This window comes from Aquarana catesbeiana, linkage group LG09, assembly GCF_042186555.1.
Source record: "Aquarana catesbeiana isolate 2022-GZ linkage group LG09, ASM4218655v1, whole genome shotgun sequence".
Classification (NCBI taxonomy): domain Eukaryota; kingdom Metazoa; phylum Chordata; class Amphibia; order Anura; family Ranidae; genus Aquarana; species Aquarana catesbeiana.
In genome coordinates, this window is record NC_133332.1 from 53,861,819 (window position 1) to 53,886,649 (window position 24,831).

Below are 24,831 nucleotides of genomic sequence, written 5' to 3' on the forward strand. Positions count from 1 at the left end.
AACTATTTTCATAATCGATTAGTTGGCCTGCATACAGAATGCATTCTTTTTTGACACATCAGAAAATACAGTGCAGCACACCTATAGCTCAGTACACCATCCATACATGTCAGTAAGTGCCTGAGAACTTGAATGTGTGTGAGGAGCAATGCCTCATGGGACATGTAGTCCTGGGCAGGAGAAGGAAGTGATTTATGTTATTCTAAAGGCAGAAGTCGTTTTTACTTTGCTATAGGAGCATTCTATACTATACTTTGCAGCTTGCACTATTGGGGCACTCTGAAGGCAGGAACAGTCAGAAGTGCCAGTGGGGGACCCCAGAAGAGGAGAATCAGGGCTAATCTGTGCAAAACCATCTTGATGAAGGGACGCATGTCATTCGAAAATTTAACTCACTTTTAACATTAAATTTTTTTAAGATGAAGGTCATTTCTGAAGAAAAACCACATACACTGTCTGAAAATTGATTAGATCGAGAAATGTTTCCTATTCTGCTCCTTTGAATTTTCCCATCACTGTGGTCGAAATCTAACGTCGATCTGACCCCACTAATGATTAGAAAATCAAACGGTCTTAAAACGTAAATCTTCGAAGGAAAAATGTTGTTTCTTTATGGCTTGTATCAAGCTACCTGCCTATGACAAGGGAGTCTGTCATGCATTATATTTTATTATAATCCTATATATATATATATATATATATATATATATGTAAAAACTGCGCTAATGGAACATCTAATAAACAAGAAAGCAGCAATAACTATGTGCAACACAACACAAACAATATTATAAACAGGTAAATATCACGCAAAATTAAAAACAAGTGTATACAATTAAAGAAATTGGTGTAAATGACAAAAAAATCCACAAAGTGAAAAAATGAATTTCACTTAATAGATCTGAGAACAAAAGTCCAAAATTCAAATATTCCAAAAGTGCACGTGCAAAAAAAGTCCACACTTGTAAAGGCAATCTACTTGGTGTCATGATCCATCCTCCATCACCCAAATTAATGTGAATCCACCGCCAATAATATGAACTGCTTACCAGCTCCTATTGACCCCTTGTTGATATAGGGGGTCAATGTGCGCCTGTGACATCTATACCAAACCGGGGCCTTTTCCACTTCTCAGCATTTCTCCACACTTCCGGTGTCACCCGTCAATGAATATGGAAGGGGGTACCAAAAACAAGACCAAGAGGCTCTGTATAGCATAAAATCCTTTTGGAGGTTTTATTATAAAATCCGTATGCTCACAGCATATTAAAAAGCTTAAAATAACGCCTAAAGTCTGGTGTGTCGGCCGTACACACCAAAAACAGCCCCGACCATCTGGACTTGGGAGTGCTGACGTCAGCACGTCGCTTCCGCCCTACGCATTTCATCACAACCAACGTCGTCCTGGGGCACGGACAGGCTGTTTTTGGTGTGTACGGCCGACACACCAGACTTTAGGCGTTATTTTAAGCTTTTTAATATGCTGTGAGCATACGGATTTTATAATAAAACCTCCAAAAGGATTTTATGCTATACAGAAGCCTCTTGGTCTTGTTTTCGGTACCCCCTTCCATATTCATTGACGGGTGACAACGGAAGTGTGGAGAAATGCTGGTCTTGTTTTCGGTACCACATTCCATAACCATTGATGGGTGACGCCAAAAGTGTGGAGCAGTGCTGAGACATGGAAAAGGCCCCGGCTGGGTATTAAGCCACAGGCGCACATTGACCCCTTATAACAAGGAGTCAATAGGAGCTGGTAAGCAGGTCATATGATTGGCGGTGGATTCATATTTATTTGGGTGATGGAGGATGGGTCATGACACCAAATAGATTGCCTTTACAAGTGTGGACGTTTTTGCATGGGCACTTTTGGAATATTTGAATTTTGGACTTTTGTTCTCATATCTATTAAGTCAGTGTAATTATTTTTTTCACCTTGTGGATTTTTTTGTCATTTACACTAATTTATTTAATTGTATACACTTATTTTTAATTTATCATGATATTTACCTGTTTATATTTAGATTACAATTAATGGGCTGTATTTTAGCTCCATAAAAAAAAAAAAAAGCTGTACTGAGCTTTTTCACGCTGCAGTGTGCAAGAGGCCTAATAGTATTTAAAGTATATCTCTTCAGTTTGTTATTCTCGGAGTGGATTAGCTATTTTGTTCCCTAACCATATAGATGCTTATTTAGGTTTACCACTGCAAATAGATATTCAACATTAAATTGAGTTTTTTTTTTAAACTTTACTTACTAACTATACACCAAACTTTTAGGTTTTTATCCGATTAATCTATTAGTCAAAACAATAATCGGCCAACTAATGGATTATAAAAATAAGCATTGCAGCCCTAGTGTGTGCGCATTATATGCACAAGCTCTTTCCCCTTCACTGATTGGTTGCGTATTTTATTAGGACGTGACAGTTGTTTGATACACAGTGCTCAGAGCCACATATGTCATATGGGGCTTATATCTACTGCAGTAGGGTAAGTGCTGGTCCAACACCTACCTGTTCTACTGTAATGGTTAGTGATCCTCCCTGATTTACTTAGTTACTAAACCCACAACAGTAAAATCGGTCTGTATATGCAGTAAAGCATGCTTGTTATATTCCCCGTGGAACCTAAGTGGTTAATCTTCTGCATTGTGTAAAAAGGCTGTTTGATCTGTCTTCTCTGTTCCTCCCCATCTTCCACTGTCCCCAAAACATGTCTGGATAAGACCGAGCTACTGGAGTCACGCTGCACATGCTCAGTTTGGTGTGTATTGCTAGAAAGTTTTTTTTCTTTTTCTTGGGAGAGTGCATGTGATCAGTACAGGGCCAATCAGCACTGTTCAGACAGAGGGACAGGGGTCCTGCATCCTGATAGGTCAGCCAGTGCAGTATGAAAACTCCTACAAGCTTTAACCAGATACTGATAGAAGTCACAAGACTGCTATATACTGCTGATGAGAAAAGGTATTTAGCAGTTTATATTTTTTTTAAATATTTGCATTTCCATGTTCTATGTACTGTGGGAGATCAGATATTGTGAATGCAGGGTCCTGGGTTTAGTAACACTTTAAGGTTACAGGATCAAAACTGGATTGAGACTTTACATTTTTTTTATTAGGTTAACTTTTCAGGAAAAAAAAAAAAATATATATATATATATATATAGTTGGGTGGAATAGAGTTACTTTTTTATAATGCAATAATCTTAATTATTTAATTATAATTTTCTATTTAATGACACATTCTGGGGAGTTAACTAAGCCTCCTTCACCATTATAAGGGCACAGGAAACTGTCAGAAGTGGCGAGGGATTCTTTTTTTTTAACGTGCGCACGCTGATCCTTTTTTCTTTTTTGTTAGGTAGCCACTCTGTCCTAAACGGTGGCTACTGGTCAAATTTAGTTCTGCTGGGTGGTAGACAACCTAGCTGATTTATAGCCTACTTGTTCATTTGGATTTTCTCTGAACTCACTAAAGCTGTGGTTTCTTCCTTCTGCTAGTAAGTGTTACCGGAGCCTCTAGTTTTGTAAATGAGAATCTATAGTAAAACTGACTTATGAATATTCATACTTGCCCCTAGCCAACTAGTAGGTTTATGACAACTGGTGCATGCTGGGGAACAGTATAAATATTTGGGGAGGGCCAAGTGATCTCTCCCTTCCACTCAGGCTCTGGCCTGGGGTGGGTGTGTGAGAAGCAGTTAAGTCATTAGGCCTGAGGACTGTACATGTGCCTGGAGCAGAAGTAGCTTGCCTTTCTATTGAGTCCTGATGCTTGGAGCTCTGTGATCTGGGAGCCTGTCTGAGGGCAGGGGGGGAGCTGATGTTGTCTGTGATGAAGTACCAGAGGTCACTCTGCCACATGAGGTCCTGGGTGAGGAACTTGTGGAGAGCCTGGGAAAGCATCAAGATACTTTTACATCAAGTCTACTGCTGCTGCTACTGGAAAGACTTGGTTGCTAATGGAGATGGCTGCTATTAAGAAGGTACAGATTACTGGGATCAGCTTAAAGGAGAGATACAGCAAAAAGCTACCTTGGCTGTACTTCTCCTGTGGATCACAGGAGTGCAGTCCATTCTCCACTCCTGTGACCTGTTTTCAGCAGACAGTGGGCTGAAGCCACTGACATCACAGAGCCGGTCCAGGCTCAGGAAAGATTGTGACCATATGATCGGGATCCGCCCACATGGCTGGACCGGCATCTTGCTCAGCTTTTCAGTGAGCCACTGAGAGCCTAAGCCGGCCGCCCCCCCTCCACAACCCAACGCTCCACCGAGAGAGGAGGGGGCAGAGCAGAGAGCTGCTCACTGATAGTCTACAGCTCTCTGCTCGGGGAGCTCCTGAGAACTGAGCGATCAGCGGTGTTTGCACGGTTCTCAGTCTTAGAGCCAGTGGGGGACAGATGCAGCATTGGACCACTGCTACATCCATACACCCACCTAGTCTGATTCTAAAATAAAAATGATTCCCATACTTCTCTTTTAACCACTTGCCGACCACCAGCAGTGCATTTACTGCTGGGGGGCGGCTCCCATACTGCAGGGTGTGTTGGGGCCTGATTCATTGCCCTGGCCCAAGGGTATTATAGTAGTGAAATATGGGGTAAGTTTCCCCACCCTGCTGTCATCTATCATGACATTGATTTCCTAATAAAATAGAGTTAAATTTATAGAAGGAAATAATTATTGGGCTTCTTAGACTATCAGAGATCATTTGTTTTTGCCCTCTCACTCCTCAGAGGTAATGTCTTATCAGAACCCTAAACCTTCAGATGGTCTAGAGCACAGGTGTCAAACACAAGGCCCGCGGGCCGAATCCAGCCCTCCAAGCCATTTCATGTGGCCCTCGCACCTCTCCTGCAGCTGCAGGAGAGCTCCAGCTCTCCTCTGGTCCTCCTCCAGACCCTTATGCCGCATACACACGAGCGGACTTTATGGCAGACTTGGTCTGGCGTACTGGATTTCGTCGGACAATTCGATCGTGTGTGGGCTCCAGCGGACTTTGTTTGCTCAAAAGTTGGACGGACTTAGATTTGAAACATGTTTTAAATCAATCCGTCGAAATCGAGTCCGGTCGAAAAGTCCGCTCGTCTGTATGCTAGTTCGACGGACAAAAAGCCACGCTATGGCAGCTATTGGCTACTGGCTATGAACTTCCTTGTTTTAGTCCGGTTGTACGTCATCACGTACAAATTCAACGGACTTTGGTGGATTGTGTGTAGGTAAGTCCGTTCATTCAGAAAGTCCGTCGTAAAGTACGTTGAAAAGTCCGCCAGGCAAAGTCTGCCGTAAAGTCCGCTCGTGTGTACACGCCATTACTTTCTGCTTTCAAACAATGCATCCAGCTTCTTCCCAGCAGCAGCATAAGTAAAGAGGGGTACACTGATGTAAGGGAGAGTGGGGGACTCATCTTCTGATGGTGGGGTGGCTCTTGACATCTAATGTAAGGGGAGGGGAATGCGCTGGACATCTAATCTTACATATACAACCGGCCCTTTTGAGGGCAATCATAATGCTGATGCGGCCCACAATGAAATTGAGTTTGACACTCCTGGTCTAGAGGAAGGCAAAAAAAAACCTTGGTCAAATTGGCTCCAAGAGGGAAAAATGCCTTCCTGATCCCCCCCCCCCAAGGCAGTGGTTCTCAACCCTGTACTCAAGTACCCCTAACAGGCCATGTTTGCAGGTTTTCCTTTATCTTGCACAGGTGCTTTAAATCAGAGTCAATGGCTTGGTATTTTGGACCGCTATTTTATCTAAGAGAAATTCCCAAAACATGGCCTGTTGGGGGTACCTGAGGAGAGGGTTGAGAACCACTGCCCTTAAGGAATACTCTCTGAATCGCTGGTCTAGGGTGCCCAGTTAATCTTCCTGTAAATTGCTTAAAATGTAGAGACTGGTTAATAACATCAACGTTGCCACATTCATATATGTACAGAAACTTTTTTTGTGGATGTAGTGCCCTGGGGGTTAGTAGCTACTGCAGTTAATTGATAGAGATCTATTGATTTCTCCCTAAGTTTGGCCTTGTTGCACTTTTCTCTTCTACCACTAGGTGGCTGGGAACTTGGTGGTACTAGATATGAGAAGGGCAACCCAATGTCAGGTTATGGGTATATGGAGTATCTCAGCCAATGGGCAGGGTTTTTTTTTTAATCCCTTGGCCTCCTGGGAGAATCTATATATTCAGGTGAGGTCAGGCGATACATGTTCTGTACCACCCAGGCCACTGTCTAGGTGGAGGTGTCGTACGCCCCGGGCTGTTAGGCTGGAGATTGGGCCTATCCCGGGGGCATCTGGCTGCCAGGCTGTGTGAGGGCCTATGCAGAAGTGACAGGGCAGCGCAGGGTTGGCACTGTGTTGCAGTCCAACCGAAAGTGACGGTTCTGTCGGCCGGAGAACCTGTCGTTAAGGTTATGTCGACGATAATATCGCATCATCGAATTGACCACCCCTTTTAAAAGGGCAAGGATGGGGCCTCCGGTTTCTTCCAGTGTAGTAATATGGCCTTCCTACCATAAAACAGTAGGTTATTGATCAGAGTTCTGTGAGCCCGAGATGGGACCACCTCTTCCACTAATCCCAGGAGACACACTCTCCTGGTGATGCTTTCCAGAATGATTTGGGTATCCATATGAGTAATGGAAGTTTTTCCACGCTTGGGCCTTCTGTTTAAAGAGAGTCAATAAGGGTGTCAAATTGAGGGGGCAGATAGTCGGCAGTATTTGCTGTGACTTTAACTCCTAAATATGTAATTATGGACGCCCATTTCAATGGCAGATTGGGGTCTGCCGCCTCTTTTGCACCTGAATCCAGTGGCAGGATAGATGATTTGTTCCGGTTAACCCTCAAACCTGAGAAAGTAGTGAAGTTGTTCATAATCTGCAAAGCCGATGTCAGCGACTCTCTCGAGTCTCGCAGGAACAGCAACAAATCATCGGCATAGAGCGCCAGGCATTCATCAATGGTGCCCACTCTGATCGCCCCAACCTTCGGTCACAATCTTAGAGCAATCGCCAATGGCTCCATCATGAGAGCAAATAGGGCGACAGTGGGCAACCCTGCCTGGTGCCTCTACCCACCGAAAAGAAAGGGGACATATTGGATGCCCAACCGTGTCGCCACCTTGGGGTTGCTATAGAGAAGTGAAATCCATGTTCTGAAGACTGGGCTGAAGCCCGTTTTCTCCAGAACTGTGGGCATATATTGCCAGTCTATAGAATCAAAAGCCTTTTCAATATCGATAGAAACTATGATTCTAGTAGGGGAGTCAAGGTTAGGTAATTGCATGTGCGTAAAAAGTCTTTGCAAGTTCGTGTAAGTAGACTCGCCAGGCATAAAGGCCGTCTGATCAATATTTTTCAAATAGCCCCAGCAAGTCTATTAGCCAACACTTTTGTTTTTCAGGTCAATATTTAGTAGGGCTTTAGGCCTGTAGGAAGAGCATTCAAGGGGATCCTTACCCGGTTTCAATAAGAGACTCATGTATGCCTCAAGCATTGAGTCAGGGCGCCTCTGTTGTAAGCAGTAATCTAAAAGTGCAGTAAGTCTGTGGGCCAACTGGTCCACATATTTCTTATAAAAGTCAGCTGGAAACCCGTCTGACCCGGGAGTTTTGTGGGGTGGAAAGGCAAAGATGGCTGAAACTACCTCTTTGGTAGTGATCTTGGCATCCAGAGCCAGTTGGTCTGAGTCGACAAACTTGGGAGTATCAAGACCCTCCAACAGTGCAGTCAGGGCATTCTGATCATATTTCGGAGTGGGTGCATATAGATTGGAAAAAAATTCCCTAAATTTATCCATGATACCAGAAGGGTCATTAGCCAGGTCACCATTCCTAAGTCTGATGACAGGAATATTCGCAATTTGGCTATAGTCAGCCACCAACATAGCTAACACTTTACCATTTTTATCACCCTCCACAAAAAGAGAATTAGCTCTGTGACCAGCCTCCGTATGTGCCAAGTTATTGAAATGTAGGGAGAGCAGACGCCTGGCCTTCAGTAGGGCAGAGTAGGAGGAGTCTGATGGGTTACTAGCAATGCTCTCCACACATTCCTTTTCTTTTTCCTGCAGTAACTGAATCTCAGCATTCTGCTCCATCCGCAACATTTTATTAGCAGATAACTATTCCCCTCTGGCTACTGCCTTAAATGTGTCCCATACAATGACAGGGTCTGCCGACTCATCGTTGGCCTCCCAGTATGTTGTGATCGAGTCCAACACATGAGAGGACACACCATCGTTCTGTAACAAACCAGAAGAGAGTTTCCAGCTTGGTGACCCTCTCCCAGCTGGAAATGCTAAGGAGAGGGAAAGCGGATTATGGTCTGATATGCCCCCCTCTAAATATTCAACCCCTTGCAGAAATGGCAGCAAGACTGGGTTGCCAAACGCCAGGTCTATCCTGGCCGATGAGTGATGAGACTGTGACTGATGCGAGTAGCACCTATCGGTGGGATTTTTATAACGCCATAGTTCCATTAGCCCAGTCACCGAGGCCCGGGATAGAAGCTCCACAGACCCCATTCTACCCGGATTGGAGAAGTCCAATGCATCCAAAGTGGTATTGAAGTCCACCATCAGCAGCAATGGGAGATGGGCATGAGGAGCCAGCTTAACAAACAAGTCATATAACAATTGCACAGTAAATGGGGGAGGTAAGTAAATATTCACCAACAGCAGCTTATAATAGCAAATATCTAAGACCAGTGCCACATAGCGTCCCCCCGGATCTGAGAACACCTGGTGGATAGTGCATGGAACAGCCTTACTGACTAAAATGGATACTGAAACAAAACCCCCCCTGCCATTATACCAGAACCAAAAAAAGAAATGGAAAAAAAAAAGAAAAACACAGTCTGGTATGTAGCTTTAGTCCCAAACATAGCTATCAAAAATTGCTTGGAAGTTCGACCGACGTTCAAATTTTCGACAGATCAAGTAGTTTTCCTGTGTGTACCAGAAGGCTCCATTTACAACAGGACTAGGAAACAACTGCATGTTGTAACATAAAAAAAGAGAACAAAGGGCAGTAGTAGGAGTCCTGATCATCTGGCGCCATCTATTGACGTTGAGCAGGTATAACATGTAGATTCATACAGTGGACATGTAATTAAGGGAGATTCAAATTTATCTCCAACAGGACTCTCTTGAGGACCTGGATAAAGGCACAACAGGTGCAAGAAGGTAGAAAGGCAATACTTATCAGAGCCCAGGCAAGCTTCATGGGATCCTGTCCAGCCATTCACAGGCAGCTATTTGGTTGTCAAAAAATGTTACCACTCCACTGTGCTGTACTCGCAGCCTGCTGGGATATAACATGCTGTGTTGTATATCCTTGACTCTCAATCTTTTCTGGATATCGTTGAATGAGCGGCTCCTTTTCTGGGTTTCTGCAGAGGAATCGGGGAACAACATCACATGGGCATTTTCAAAGCGCAGCTCCTGGTGCTTCCTGGATTTTGCGAAAATCATGTCCTGGTCCCTGTAGTTCAGGAAACTGACCAAGAAAGGCCTGGGGAATTCTCCTGGTGGATGTCTGCCCATGGGGACTCTGTGAGCCCGTTCAACCACATAAGTGGGGTCAGGAGGGGAGTTCCCCCAGTACGAGGAGCTGTTTGAAGAATTGTTCTGCAAATGTGGTCGGTTTAGCCCCTTCTGCCCCCTCAGGCAACCCCACCGCTCTCACGTTGTTCCTTCTCTGCCTGTCTTCTGCGTCATCAGCCCTGTTTTGCAGCAATTTCACCATTTCTTGCAACTCAGATAGTTGATTGCCTTGAGAATGAGAAGCTTCATCTACCTCAGAAATCCTGTCCTCAGCTACTGTGACCCTACCCCGGATTTTGTCCAAGTCATGTCTTATCAGTGTGCACTCAGGGGCCAGATGGTCTATGCTTACCATCACCGCAGCCTTACTTGCATCGATCACCTCCAGAATGGGTCGAGTAATGGCATCCTGTGGGTATTCCTGCTCCTGAGAGGCAGACAGGGAGACTCCAGGATCCGGATTCTGCATAGCCACCGCCTGTGCCATCCTCTTGGTCTGCTTTTTGGCGCTCTTTCCTGTGTGAGGAGAAGGCAAGATGGCGGGGCCTACCTCCGGGCCGCATGTGGAGCAAGTCTGGCGCTGACATTTCTGTGCCTGATGCCCTGGCTTGGAAGCCCCTTTTCTCATGTCCCGGAGTACAGCGGCAGAACCCGGTACCTCTGGTACTGGATATCATGCAGGAAAGCTCTTAAAAATTGATCTATTTGCAGGAGAACTGTGGAGCTCTAATGAAACACGTCCTGTCTGGTTCACATCCGATCATGCCTCCTGATGAATCACTCTCTTGCAACAAATATTCTGACTTATATTGGCTGACTACAAACTCTGGATCATTGAATTACAGCCAGAGGCAACCAAGAAACCATTATTCTCTTGATGTGTTCAGCAGCAGGATCCTATCCCTAAAGCCTGTCCCTCCCTCGGCCTCTAATCTTAAAGTGGTTCTAAAGGCAGAAGGTTTTTTATCTTAATGGATTGTATGCACTAAGATAAAAAAAACCTTCTGTGCGCAGCAGCCCCCCTAATACTTATATGAGCACCCTCTCGATCCAGCGATGTGCACGAGTGCCTCGGCTGTCCAGGACTCTCCCTCCTGATTGGCTGAGACAATCAAAATCTGTGAGCCAATGAGGAGAAAGAGGGGGCGAGGCCGAGCTGCGGCTCCACGTTTGAATGGACACATGGAGTAGTGGCTGCTTCATAGCAAGCTGTTTGCTGTGGGGGCACTCAGCAGGAGGGAGGGGCTGCCCATATATATGGATTGTTTTATGTATTGCCAGATGTTGAAAAAAAAACAGATTCTTCCATCCACACAATGGAGGTTGATGTAGGAATCCTGAAAGACAAAACCGGAGAAAATTCCCAGCTCAGCTCGCCAATCAGTCTGCTTACCAACCAAATTAACTTGTCCAACAGTATGTGTAAAAACAGGGGTTTAGTTGGCAAACATTTGCAAATGCATGCGTGAGCTGCAAGACCTCTTCATGGCACCCTGTGTATTGCTTGCAGTCCTAACACTACTAAATTTATGAGTGTCTCCACAGTGGGAGCACGTGCATTCTAATGGATAGATAAGGGGCAGGTGGGCCTGGAGGTAGCCCAGTCCTCAAAGGCACAGGGGGCACATTGGACACCTCTTTGCTGCCATTGTGCTATGTGCTGGGTATCCAATGTGCCCCCTGTGCCTTTGAGGACTGGGCTACCTCCAGGCCCACATGCCCCTCATCTATCCATTAGAATGCATGTGCTCTCACTGTGGAGACGCTCATAAACGTTGTAGTGTTAGGACTGCAAGCAATACACAGGGGCCGTGAAGAGGCCTTGCAGCTTCCGCATGCATTTGTAGGAATCCTCCCCAATGCATTATTGTATTCTGACAGCAGAACGATTCCGCTGTCAAAATACTCTGATCAGTGCTGCAGCTGATTGGCTGAGAGTGAAAAATTTCCAACAGTCCCATTCAAGAGAAGCCAATCATTAGATCAACCCCTCTGGAGAAGGAACAACCGTAGATGGATCAAAATTTGGTCGGTCCCTGCTGAACTGGCCAAATTTTGGTCCTATTTACACCCATATGTTATAACACAACTACTTCCTTGCTCTGTGTTTCCTGTGTAACTGCTAGTTAGTAAAGTCATCAATTAGCTAATAGTGTTTTCCTTTCTATAGAATGAAGGAACAGGCCTAGCTAAGGGAAATACAATAAAACTGAATCTAATGTGAGAGCAGATTGCTGAGAAATCCTCTTGTGTAACATCATCCCAGTATTTGGATAGATGAATCCTAGTGGGGGGTTGGTGTGGCTGTAGGCTGAAATCAATTTTCCATTTGTTTAGTTATAGGTTTTGTGTATTTAAGCTGAACAATACTTAGTGCTTTTGTGACAGAATATTGACTAAATCAGCCAGATTATTATTCCTCTCAATGATGGACACCTTTCCATAGGAATTAATAGTTTATATTTTAACATGTATGGAAGAAGCAGAACCAGACTATGAGACTCAGATTAGTGAGGACAGGTAAATATAAGACTTGGGAGAACATTTAAAGGATAGTCATCCTGCTACAGTGATCTGTTGTTGGCTGAGTGTATCCAGGAATTATTATTATTATACAGGATTTATATAGCGCCAACAGTTTGCACAGCGCTTTACAACATGAGCGCAGACAGTACAAATCAATACAGGAGGGATCAGAGGGCCCTGCTCATTAGAGCTTACAATCTAGAAGGAATAGATCAGCATTACAAGTGATTTGTTCCTGCAAATCTCTGGCGGGGATGGGGCTGGATTGGGTCTCCATTGACCTGATACCAACCCTCTTTAAAGTGGTTGTAAACCCTTACAGACCACTTTGACCTACAGGTAAGCCTAGATTAAGGTTTACCTGTAGGTCCAGGAAATATCTCCTAAACCTACACGGTTTAGGAGATATTTGCAAAAGGACAGGCACCGCTGTCTACGGCGCATGTGCAGGCGCACTGAGCATGCCGCTGCTAATGGCGATATGCCGTTAGTGTCGGCTCCCGTGCGCATGTGCGGGAGTGACGTCATCGTGGCTCCGGCCAATCACAGCGCCAGAGCCACGATACCCGGAAAGAAGATGGACGCTCCGTAGCAGAGGGGACAGCGGTGACATCGCAGGCTCCTGTGTCAGGTAAGTGACACATAATGGGCTACTATGCGATGCATAGTAGCCCATTATGCTTTACCTTTGCAGGGAAACAAAGAGGAAGTAACACCCATAAAGGTTTACTTCCTCTTTAACCACTTCAATACCAGGCACTTTCGCCCCTTCCTGCCCAGGACAATTTTCAGCTTTCGGCGCTGTCGCATTTTGAATTACAATTGCGCGGTCATGCAACACTTTACCCATACAACATTTTTATCATTTTGTTCCCACAAATAGAGCTTTCTTTTGGTGGTATTTGATCACCTCTGCGGTTTTTATTTTTTTGCTAAACAAACTAAAAAAGACCTGAAATTTTTGAAAAAAAAAAAGTTTTTTTCTTTTGTTCCGGTTATAAAATTTAGTTTTCTCCTTCACTGATGGGCACTGATGAGGTGGCACTGATATGTAGAATTGATGGGTACTGATAGGCGGCACTGATATGCAGCACCGATGGGCACCAATAGGCAGCACTGATATGCAGAATTAATAAGTGGCACCAATGGGCACTGACATTCGGCTGTGATGGGCACTGACAGGCAGCATTGGCACTGATAGGTGGCACTGGTGGGCAGCACTGATGATGAGGTACTGATGGGGTACTGACAGGCTTTACTGCTGGGCACTGTGATGGGCACTGTCTGGCAATGTGGTGGGCACTAATTGGCACTGTGGTGGGCACTGATCTGGGCACTGTTTTTTTATGGGGCACTGACTGGCAGCTTATGGGCACAGACTGGCAGCTGTGGTAGTACATCTGATGGGGCTGTGCTGATAATCAGCACAGACCCACCCTCTGACAGGGAGAGCCACCGATCTGCTCTCCCTGTCAGCGCGAACCGAGGAATGCCGTTTACTGGCACTTCCTGGTTCATGCGATGATCAGCTGTGATTGGTCACAGCTGATCACGTGGTAAGAAGCCTCTGTCAGAGGCATGTTATCCTGCTGGATGTCATATGATGCCCAGTCAGGATAACTGAACCACTTCCCGGCCGTCATTCTGCTATAGGCCGGGCGGGAAGTGGTTAAAGTGGTTGTAAACTTCAGACATGAAATTATGAGCAAAGCATATCTCTCTAGTGTGTACTTGTCTCAATCCAGAGCACTCACAAAGTGGCATCTCTGTATGCTGCTTCATTTCTTTATGAATCGCTTCTGGCAAGTTTTCCTGACACCAAGAGAAAAAAGGTGACAGGGGAGGGAGCTCCACCTGATTGACATCCTCAGTTCTCTTCCTGTGAGCTTCCCTTCCCTCTAATCGGTTCTCGGAACTCTCCTTCCTGAACTCTGCCGAGTATAAGTTCAGCTGTCCGCCCCCCTTTTTTCTGAACCCTCAGACAAGCTTGATAAATTCAGCACTTGGAATAAATATGAGGAAAAAGGCCCCAAAAATTACATCAGATTACCTCAATGGCGATTTACTGAGTGAGCATCACTTGTTCATGTAAGTGAGCACAATGCCATTAGGAATTTTAGCTATCGCAAAACTCTGAAATGCCGCCATTGTGCTAATTTGTGTTAACCCAATCCTGACTTAAAGTATATCTAAAGCCAAATCCTATTTCTTATAAAACTTTTTAACCTTCTGTTTCTTCTTTTTGATCCATTCCTTGATGCTAGTGTGCTTCATATTTTTATCATGGTGAAAGACCCATTTCTGGTTCAACTTAAGGTTTTAGACCGATGGCCATCAAGCACACTTTGACACGATGCAAAAATCACATTTGACTCAATGTCTGCAAGATAACCAGGTTCTAAATCTAAAGCAAGAACACCAAACCATAACATTTCCACCACCGTACTTCACAGTTGGTTTGAAGTTCTTCTCCAGAAATTCTGCCTTCTGTTTATGCTAAAGATCTCTACTGTTACTGTGACCAAATAACTCTATCTTTGGTTCATCAGCCCACAGTGCATTGTTCCATAACTTCGATAGCAAACTATAATATCGATCTAATATTCTTCTTGGACAGCAAAGGCTTTTTTCCAGGCACACCTTTTGTGTAGGGTTAGTCTATGCAATCTCTTTCTGGTTGTAGATATTTGTATTTTGCCATCACCTGTTACAAGAGTTACCTGCGGATCCTGTAATTGAATTCTGTGGTTCTTGAGGACTTCTTTTAGCAACAAATGGTCAGCTGTAGGTCTGAATTTGCTGGGTTAGCCAATGGACAAATTATCAATTTGAAACCTGTGGTACTTGTATATGGTTTACCCTACAGTGGAAGAGTTGACTTTATACTTTATCATTCACCTTAAGAAAAAGACACTGGCAGGGAAGGGGTTAAGTGTGTTCCCTCAGCGTGTTCTGTAGGGGGGATGGGCTGGCAGAGACATGACAGAGATCACTGTTCCCGATGACTGGGAATAGTAGATCTGTCATGTCATCTGTCAGAATGGGGATCCGCCTTGTTTACCAAGGCAAATCCCCATTCTGCTTCTGTAGTAGGTGATCGCGGGTCGCTGGCAGACATCGAATCTGCCCGACCCACGGGCACGAGCGTGCACCACTGGCTATCGTGCCTGCGTGAGCCGCCGTACAGCTATGGCGATTTGCGCAGGAGAGCCGACCTGTCGCCGTATAATGACTACAACTTTCGGCGGGCCTTAGCCCTTCTTGGCATAATGACACCACTCACGCCAATAGCAAAGAACATCGGATCCTAGAGATCCGAGCTACCAGAGCGGCTTTTGCATTTTTGTTTGCACACATACTTAAAAAAATCACTTTAGGCACGAAGATTACATAAACTCCTCAAAACATTGTATATTTTCTGAAAGCAGACACCCTAGAGCAGGGGTCTCCAAACTTTCTAAACAAAGGGCCGGTGTACTGTCCTCCAGACATTAAGGGGGCCGGAATGTGGCCATCAGGAGTTCAAAATGTCTCGGTGTCAGTGGGAGTAAACAATCCCCATCATTGGTTTCATTGGGAGGCCTTGTGCCCCATCATTGGTGGCATTGGGCCCCATTGTTGGTGTCATTGGGAGGAATTGTGCCCCATCCTTGGTGTCATTGGGAGGAATTGTGCCCCATCATTGGTGTCATTGGGAGGAATTGTGCCCTTCATTGGTGTCAGTGAATAAAATGGCACCTTAAGGGCCGGATAAAAGCAAGCAAAGGGTCACATCTGGCCCCCGGGCTGCAGTTTGGAGACCACTGCCCTAGAGACTAAAATAGTGGTAGTTCCAATTTTTTATGTCACACGATATTCCCGCAAAGGTAACCAATTTTTTGGTAAATTCTAAAAGATGTGGTTGCACCGCATAAATACCCAACATGTCAAACTTTAAATTTGGTGACAGAATCTCTTTAATGGGACATCCAGGGTCTAAAAGACTCTGCACCTCTCCCCTGTGCTCTATCGAATGTAATACAATGCAGATCACATTGCAATATATTCTTTCCCGGCCATGCTAGTTGGGCACACTGACGGGCAGACCCGAAAGTGATGTCAAACTTGTTGCTTTCTGGGTCAGCAACAAGGAGAGGAGGAAAGCGGACATGGGGGGGGGGGGGGGGTGGCACCTCCCCCCTACCCAGGAGCACCTGCTATGTCAGTCCCGAGCCTGCAGATGGGCAAGTGGAGCCCGGGATACATTACTGGGCATAATGTTTGTAAACCCCCCCCCCCCCCGCTGTCAGGTCTGTATGTTGTATGGACCTGGCATCGAAAAGGGTTAAATACTTTATAAGAACTTTTTAATCACTGGCTTCTAATTTGGAACACCCAATTTCATTTTCATGCATTTGAGGTGGTGATAAATGTACTAGTATCAGTGTACTTACTTTTTCCCAGAGCTTTTTTTTCAGCAGGAATGACATGTATGTAATGACAAGGGGTGGTGGAGATTCTATTGTTGCAGTGGGAGGGGAGGTCTGTTAATGCAGGGGAGGTCTATTGTTGCTGGGAGAAATATAATATTGATGGAGAGGTCTATTGATGCTGGCTGGTGGGAGATCTTTTTTTGCTGGTGGGGGTCTATCATTGCTAGGATTGATCTATTGTTACTTGTGGGGGGGGGGTCATTTTGTTGTGGATGGGTCTGTTGTTGCTGGGGGGGATTTATTGTTGCTGGGGGGGGGGGGGGGGGGGGGAGTCAGTTGTAGCTAAGATGGACCTACAGTTGAGGGAGCAATCTATTATTGCTGGCTGCTGGAGGGTCAGTTAATGTTGGCTGCTGGGTTGATCTATTGTTACTGGAGGAGTATTTTGTTGTGGGGTTTTTTGTTGTTGTGGGAGATCTTTTGCTGCTGGGGGGTTTATTGTTGCTGGTTGCAGGGGTTCTAATTAACACATTTGATACAAATTACTTAACACCACAAAATGATACTTGGTTCTTTATTCTCTAAAAGGGGCAGCACTGGGCTGTGTGTAGTGGGTGGAACCAAGGGATAGTGCTCAGAGGTGGTTAGGGGGTAGAACCAAGGGAAGGTGCTCAGAGGCGGTTAGGGGGTGGAACCAAGGGGCGGTGCTCAGAGGTGGTTAGGGGGTGGAACCAAGGGACAGTGCTCAGAGAAGGTTAGTGGGTTGAACCAAGGGACGGTACTCAGAGGCGTTTAGGGATTGGATCCAAGGGACGGTGCTCAGAGGTGGTTAGGGGTTGGAACCAAGGGACGGTGCTCAGAGGTGGTTAGTGGTTGGAACCAAGGGACGGTGCTCAGAGGTGGTTAGGGGTTGGAACCAAGGGACGGTGCTCAGAGGTGGTTAGTGGTTGGAACCAAGGGACGGTGCTCAGAGGTGGTTAGGGGTTGGAACCAAGGGACGGTGCTCAGAGGTGGTTAGGGGTTGGAACCAAGGGATGGTGCTCAGAGGTGGTTAGGGGTTGGAACCAAGGGACGGTGCTCAGAGGTGGTTAGGGGTTGGAACCAAGGGACGGTGCTCAGAGGTGGTTACCTGCACCTCTTCTCTGAGAAATTTTTTTTTTTGTTTTTTCCATATGACAAATCTGCACTGTTGTTAATATTATGAGACTGTATACACCATGTCATTTATGTGTACTTTGTTCAAGTATAACCACTTTATCTGTTGGGCTTTGTTTGAATGAATATCTAATGTTTGCCTGTTCAAATATGTTCATAAGTCATCCATATTAATGGGGTGCACTGACTTTTTATCATGACTATATTAGGCTTTCCAAGCATCATTTGCAGTCACTCAGATGATTCGGGAAAATACAGTTTTGAGTGGTATCCTTGCCCAAATTATATATAATATATATATATATATATATATATATACATACATACTGTGGAGATGCGACCCCATGTCATAGGTGCATATGGACAGTGTATGCCTGATTTTGGTAGGCTTGCTAATTGTACACCTGTGTCCTGGCTTCATAATCATCTGGCCTGGGAGGTCGGGAGGGTCCCAGTAGGAGACGGCTCCAGGAGAAAGAGACAGGAGGTCTCGGAGTATAAGGCTGCAGGTGGCAACCTTTATGTGCATTTCTGTAGCAGGCAGATGTGGCTCACGACCAAAACAGCACAAAACTGACAGTGAGTAAGCCAGGAGGCTATAGTTTGTTTATACAGTGATGGTGGAACCCCCCCCGCGAGGGAAGATTACTGTTTGAACTTTTTCGTTACCTTTAAATAAAAGTGGGCTGCCATGCCTTAAAAATGCAGTCTGGAGTGGAAAACTGCATGCACCACTTGAACCTAATCACCCCGGATCGTCACAATGCATACATCCGTACATACGTACATGCATACACTGTGCTTATATAATAGACAGGTGCTGATAGAGTACCAATGATGAGCTGCACTTATTTTAAAATCCATCTACTCTGAGTGCCTTGTGATTGCCTGCCGTATCCTTTAAATGTCTCTATTAGTGACATGCATTGATCTGGAAGCAGCTGCTGGGTGGAAATGCGTAGGAGTGTCCAAATACAACTTACTGAAAGTTTAAACTTGTCATTGTGTGTTGACATAGGGACTGCTGTCCACATAGAGAACTACCAATATTTATGATGGTCACATATACAGTATATAGAACTAAAATATTGTGCATGGACTGAATGATTGGATTTTCATGAATGCTTCTCTGTCTCTATGGGGGCAGCAGCTGTTATGTGAATAAATATCCTCTACTTCTGAACATTGTAGTACTTGACTATTCAGAACAACACTCAACCCTGTTGAATTATTAGAAACAATACAGAGATGCTTGGTAGTTTAACCACTTAAAGTCCATCCCATAGCAGTTTTACTGCTACAGGGAGGCTCTCCTGTGCAGAATTATGTACAGTATCTGACAAAAGTGAGTACACCCCTCACATTTTTGTAAATATTTTATTCTATCTTTTCATGTGACAACACTGAAGAAATGACACTTTGCAACAATATAAAGTAGTGAGTGTACAGCTTGTATAACAGTGTAAATTTGCTGTCCCCTCAAAATAACTCAACACACAGCCATTTATGTCTAAACCGCTGGCAACAAAAGTGAGTACACCCCTTAGTAAAAATGTCCAAATTGGGCCCAAAGTGTCAATATTTTGTGTGGCCACCATTATTTTCCAGCACTGCCTTAACCTTCTTGGGCATGGAGTTCACCAGAGCTTCACAGGTTGCCACCGGAGTCCTCTTCCACTCCTCCATGAGGACATCACGGAGCTGGTGAATGTTAGAGACCTTGCACTTCTCCTGGTTAATTGGGCCCAGTGTCATGTGACTCGTTAGTGTTACAAGGTCTCAGGTGTGAATAGGGAGCAGGTGTGTTAAATTTGGTGTTATCGCTCTCATTCTCTCATACTGGTCACTGGAAGTTCAACATGGCACCTCATGGCAAAGAACTCTCTGAGGATCTGAAAAAAAAACTGTTGCTCTACATGGCCTAGGCTATAAAAAGATTGCCAAGACCCTGAAACTGAGCTGCAGCACGGTGGCTAAGACCATAGAACAGAACAGAACTGGTTCTACTCAAAAGAGGCCTCGCCATGGTCGACCAAAGAAGTTGAGTGCACGTGTTCAGCGTCATATCCAGAGGTTGTCTTTGGGAAATAGATGTATGAGTGCCTCCAGCTTTGCTGCAGAGGTTGATGGGGTGGGGGGGTCAGCCTGTCAGTGCTCAGACCATACGCCACACGCTGCATCAAATTGGTCTGCATGGCTGTCGTCCCAGAAGGAAGCCTCTTCTAAAGATGATGCACAAAAAACAGTTTGCTGAAGACAAGCAGACTAAGGACATATTATTATTGGAACCATGTCCTGTGGTCTGATGAGACCAAGATAAATTTATTTAGTTCAGATGGTGCCAAGGGTATGCGGCGGCAACCAGGCGAGGAATACAAAGACAAGTGTGTCTTACCTACGGTCAATCATGGTGGTGGGAGTGTCATGGTCTGGGGCTGCATGAGTGCTGCCAGCATTGGGGAGCTACAGCTCATTGTGGGAACCATGAATGCCAACATGTACTGTGACATACGGAAGCAGGTCATGATCCCCTCCCTTCGGAGACTGGGCCGCAGGGCAATATTCCAACATAAGGACCCCAAACACACCTCCAAGATGACCACTGCCTTGCTAAAGAAGCTGAGGGTAAAGGTGATGGACTGGCCAAGCATGTCTCCAAACCTAAACCCTATTGAGCATCTGTGGGGCATCCTCAAACAGAAGGTGGAGGAGCGCAAGGTCTCTAACATCACCAGCTCCTTGATGTTGTCATAGAGGAGTGGAAGAGGACTCCAGTGGTAACCTGTGAAGCTCTGGTGAACTCCATGCCCAAGAGGGTTAAGGCAGTGCTGGAAAATAATGGTGGCCACACAAAATATTGACACTTTGGCCCCAATTTGGACATTTTCACTTTGGGATGTACTCACTTTTGTTGCCAGCAGTTTAGACATTAATGGCTGTGTGTTGAGTTATTTTGAGGGGACAGCAAATTTACACTGTTATACAAGCTGTACACTCACTACTTTACATTGTAGCAAATTGTGTATTTCTTCAGTGTTGTCACATGAAAAGATAGAATCAAATACTTACAAAAAATGTGAGGGGTGTACTCATTTTTGTGAGATACTGTGTATATATATATATATATATATATATATATATATATATATATATATGTGATTTTACACTTCTGCCTGCAAGGGGCGCACGCACACCGCTGTTGGGTTGCTTCTGCTATAATTCACACCAGAAGCTGATCTGCAGGTGCTGGGCACTCGATGTCCGGCACCCGCCAGTCGATACACAGAGAACTGAGATATGTAAACAAGGCATCTCTTAGTTCTGACAGGGGGGAAAGGGATGTACGCTGTGTCTCTGCAAAGCAGGGATTAGAATCCATGTCTTCCCCTTAGTAAAATCAGCACACTATGTACACAAAAACACAGGTTAGGCACACAGTTAACCCTTTGCTCGTACTAGATGTTATACCCCTTCCCAGCGAGTGTCATTAGTACAGTGACCATGCATATTTTTTGATCACTGTATGAGTGTCTGGTTCCCACAAAGTGTCAAAAGTGTCAGTTAGCTGTCCGATTGCCCGCCGCAATCTCACAGTCCCATTATAAGTTGCTCAATGCTGCCTTCACTGGTATAAAAAAAAATACATAAAAATTGCATAAATATATTCCATAGTTTGTAGATGCTATAACATTCGTGTAAACCAATCAATTTATGCTTATTGGGATTTTTTTTTTACCATAAATATGTAACCGGTCACATTTTGGCCTAAATTTATGAAGACATTTGATTTTTTACATTTTTTTTATTGGATATGTTTTATAACAGAAGATAAAAAGTATAGTTTTTTTGTTTTTTTTTTTCAAAATTTTCGGTCTTTTTTTGTCTATAGCGCAAAAAAATAAAAAACACATAATTGTCTGTGTGTTGTATCACAAAAAATGGCATATTTTGTGTGTTTCTCTGTGTCTAGATTTATAGTAAAACGAAATCTATGAAATATTAATTCCTCATTTTTTTTTTTTAAGCACGTTTTGGCATCTGATTTAACCCCTTTAGCTCTGGTAGATTTACCCCCCTTCATGACCAGGCCATTTTTTGCAATATGGCACTGTGTTACTTTATCTGGCGATTGCGCGGCCGTGCGACACTGTACCCAAATAAAATTGATGTCCTTTTTCCCCACAAATAGAGCTTTTTTTTGGGTGGTATTTGATTACCTCCTGAGGTTTTTATTTTTTGCGTTATATACAAAAAAGACCGACAGTTTTGAAAAAAAAAATATATTTTTTATTTTCTGCTATAAAACCCTTCCAATAAAAAAAAAAAAATTCTTTATCAATTTAGGCCAATATGTATTCTGCTACATGTTTTTGGTAAAAAAAAATCCCAATAAGTGTATGTTGATTGTAGGCGCTATAACTTTTGCCCAAACAAAACTATGGGATATTTTTATGGAATTTTTATTTTTATTATTATTATATTTTTTTACTAGTAATGGAGGCAATCAGCGACTTATAGCGGGACTGTGATTTTGCAGCAAACAAATCGGACGCCTAACTGACACTTTTTTGGGGACCAGTGACACTAATACAGTGATCAGTGGTAAAAAATATGCCCTGTACTAATGACACTGGCTGAGAGGAGGTTAACATCAGGGGTGATGAAAGGGTTAAATATGTGCTTAGGGAGTGTGTACTAACTGTGGGGGGGGGGTGCTTGTACTGTGGGAAAGCAGAGATCTGTGTTCCTGCTTGGCAGAAACACAGGATCTCTGTCTTCCCTACTAACGGAACAATGATCTGACTTGTTTACATATGCAGACCGCTGTTCTGCCTCTCTCCTGAACATCGAGGCCACCGGGCCCCCTGATTGGCTCATGCTGTGCCCAATCACAGTGGGAGCGGGTCGCTGATGGCGTGCCCCAGACCTGGAAGTGCAGAATCACATACTAGGTACGGGATTCTGCTCAGAGGAGCCAGCGCCCCACAGTAAATGTGCGTGGGGTGGTTGGCAAGAGGTTAAAGTTATTGTAAATCTATAATTTTCTTTCTATTAAAAAAATAATCATGTTATACTTGACCTGCTCTGTGCAATGGTTTTGCACAGAGCAGCCCCAATCCTCTTCTGGGGCCCCCCCGCCAGCACTCCTGGCTTGCACCCAATCTCGATCCAGTGATATGCATGAGAGCAGCGGCTCTCTCTGCTCTCTTCCCTTCTTCCTGGGCAGATTGATGGCAGCGGGAGCCAATTCCGTGAAGCGGGAGCAGGGGGGGGCGGGGCATACTGCACTTTCTATGTCTATAGACACAGAGCAGCTCTGGAGCGAGTCCACACCAGTGCCCCCATAGAAAGCAGCAGTTTAGAACGGATTTGATCAAATGGAGTCAGTTGGCCACAATATACATTTATTGATTTGTTTTGCATCAATTGGCAGCACTGTGATTATTCATTGATCAAGTGGATCATATTTTGGTTGATTGGATTATGAGGTTGTATGGTGGAAAAAGAGATGCAGTCAACTTGCGATCATGTCTTCTAACTATCGCCTGAATTACTCTGTTTGGCTATCAATCAATTGTATTATTAACTATCAGTTATTCCTGTCAGGAGAGGCTGAAGAAAGCCATTGATTATTTATTGAAGAGTGTATGGGCACTCAATAAAAAAAAGTTATCATTCGGTGGTCATTGTGGGAAATGCTTGTTTTATACTGCCCTCTAGTGTCCAAAAACGATAACGTACTAAAGCCAAGCATTAAAAAAAAAAAAAAAAAGTTTAGTACATTGATTACTGGTACTTATATATTCACTCAGCACTTTTACATAGATATACTATACATCAGTACCAGCCCCCAAAGAGCTTACACCTAAGGTCCCTTACTCACATTCATATACTAGGGCCAATTTAGACAGAAGCCAATTAACCTCCCAGCATGTCTTTGGATTGTGGGAGGAAACCGGAGTAAACGGAGGAAACCCACGCAGGCACAGGGAGGAAGATCTGAATATTTTGAAGTGCAAATGGCGGGATTTGGGGTCCTTTAGGCCCCTGATCCCTCCATAAAGAGTACCTGTCACCACCTATTACTGTCACAAGGGATGTTTACATTCCTTGTGACAGCAATAAAAGTTATCAGATTTTTTTTTTTTAAAGTGACAACATAAAAAAAAAAAAAAAAAAATTTAATAAGAAAACATTTATAATAATAAAGCGCCCCCATCCCCGCAACCTTGCGCAGCAAAGAAACCGCATTTTTTCTAGCAAAAAACGGATTTTAACTTGTAAGCAACAAACGTCAGAAATAGGCTTATGCATGAAAGGGTTAAAGAGGCTGTTTTAGGCAGACTAAAGATGGTGCAAATTTCTTTCCTGCAGTCACGGGTTGCAAGAACGAAATTTGCAAGATTTCCTCATCAATACACAAAGTGCTGGCAGGGAAATCTCTCCTGCCAAGACATCGTCTTCTACTGGCGGGGAGGGGAGAGGAAAGCCGTCTCCGCAAGGAGAAGACAGTGACTATTGCTAGTGGCTATAGCAGCCGCTTGCGATAATTGGAAGTGAATCCGGCAGGCTGGTTGTACCCAAGTTGATCGATCGACTTGGTACATTCAGCCTGCCCATTAATGGTTTAAATAAGCAGGAACCAGCCAAGTTTCGAACCCTGTATGGCTGACCTCAGAGTCTCAGTACTGGGTGAAGCCCCATTGATTTTAATGAATGGAAGAAAAAATACAGCAAGTAGTGGCTGGTCTCAAGACTTGGACAAGTAGCTGTACTCCCATCATTGGCTCTCCTTCCATCATGGAGGGTTATCTGCAGTTAACTTGAACCCTAAAATGCAGGTGCAGTATGTCTGCGGGGTGTTTGCTGCTTTTGTGTTGCAATGAGTTTTCTTCATAGACAGACTGGGATTACTGCAGTGGAGTGGAGTGTTACTGCAACACTTTGGTGCTGCCTGGAATGGTAATAGTCTTGTGGATCAATAAAGAGATTTCTATTGGTGTCCATGGCTGATCACTTTCTGTGGATGAGAGATGATAGATCTCATCATATGGCTCTTATCCTAAGTCTTTGTGCTTCCCTAGACCAGAGGGGAGCAGTATGTGGACAGGACAAGGTGTGTTGTTCCCAAAATCAGTACTGGGATCATTATATAGAGATCTCCTACTGAGAAATTCTGCAAAACG

General features: G+C 44.4%; 1 protein-coding gene across 1 annotated transcript in view; it reads left to right on the forward strand.

Annotated features, from left to right (window-relative positions):
* The window catches only part of LOC141107639 (G-protein coupled receptor 4-like), a 120,470-nt gene that overhangs the window by 93,946 nt on the left and 1,693 nt on the right, over positions 1 to 24,831 (forward strand). The gene's annotated exons all lie outside the window — the stretch shown is intronic.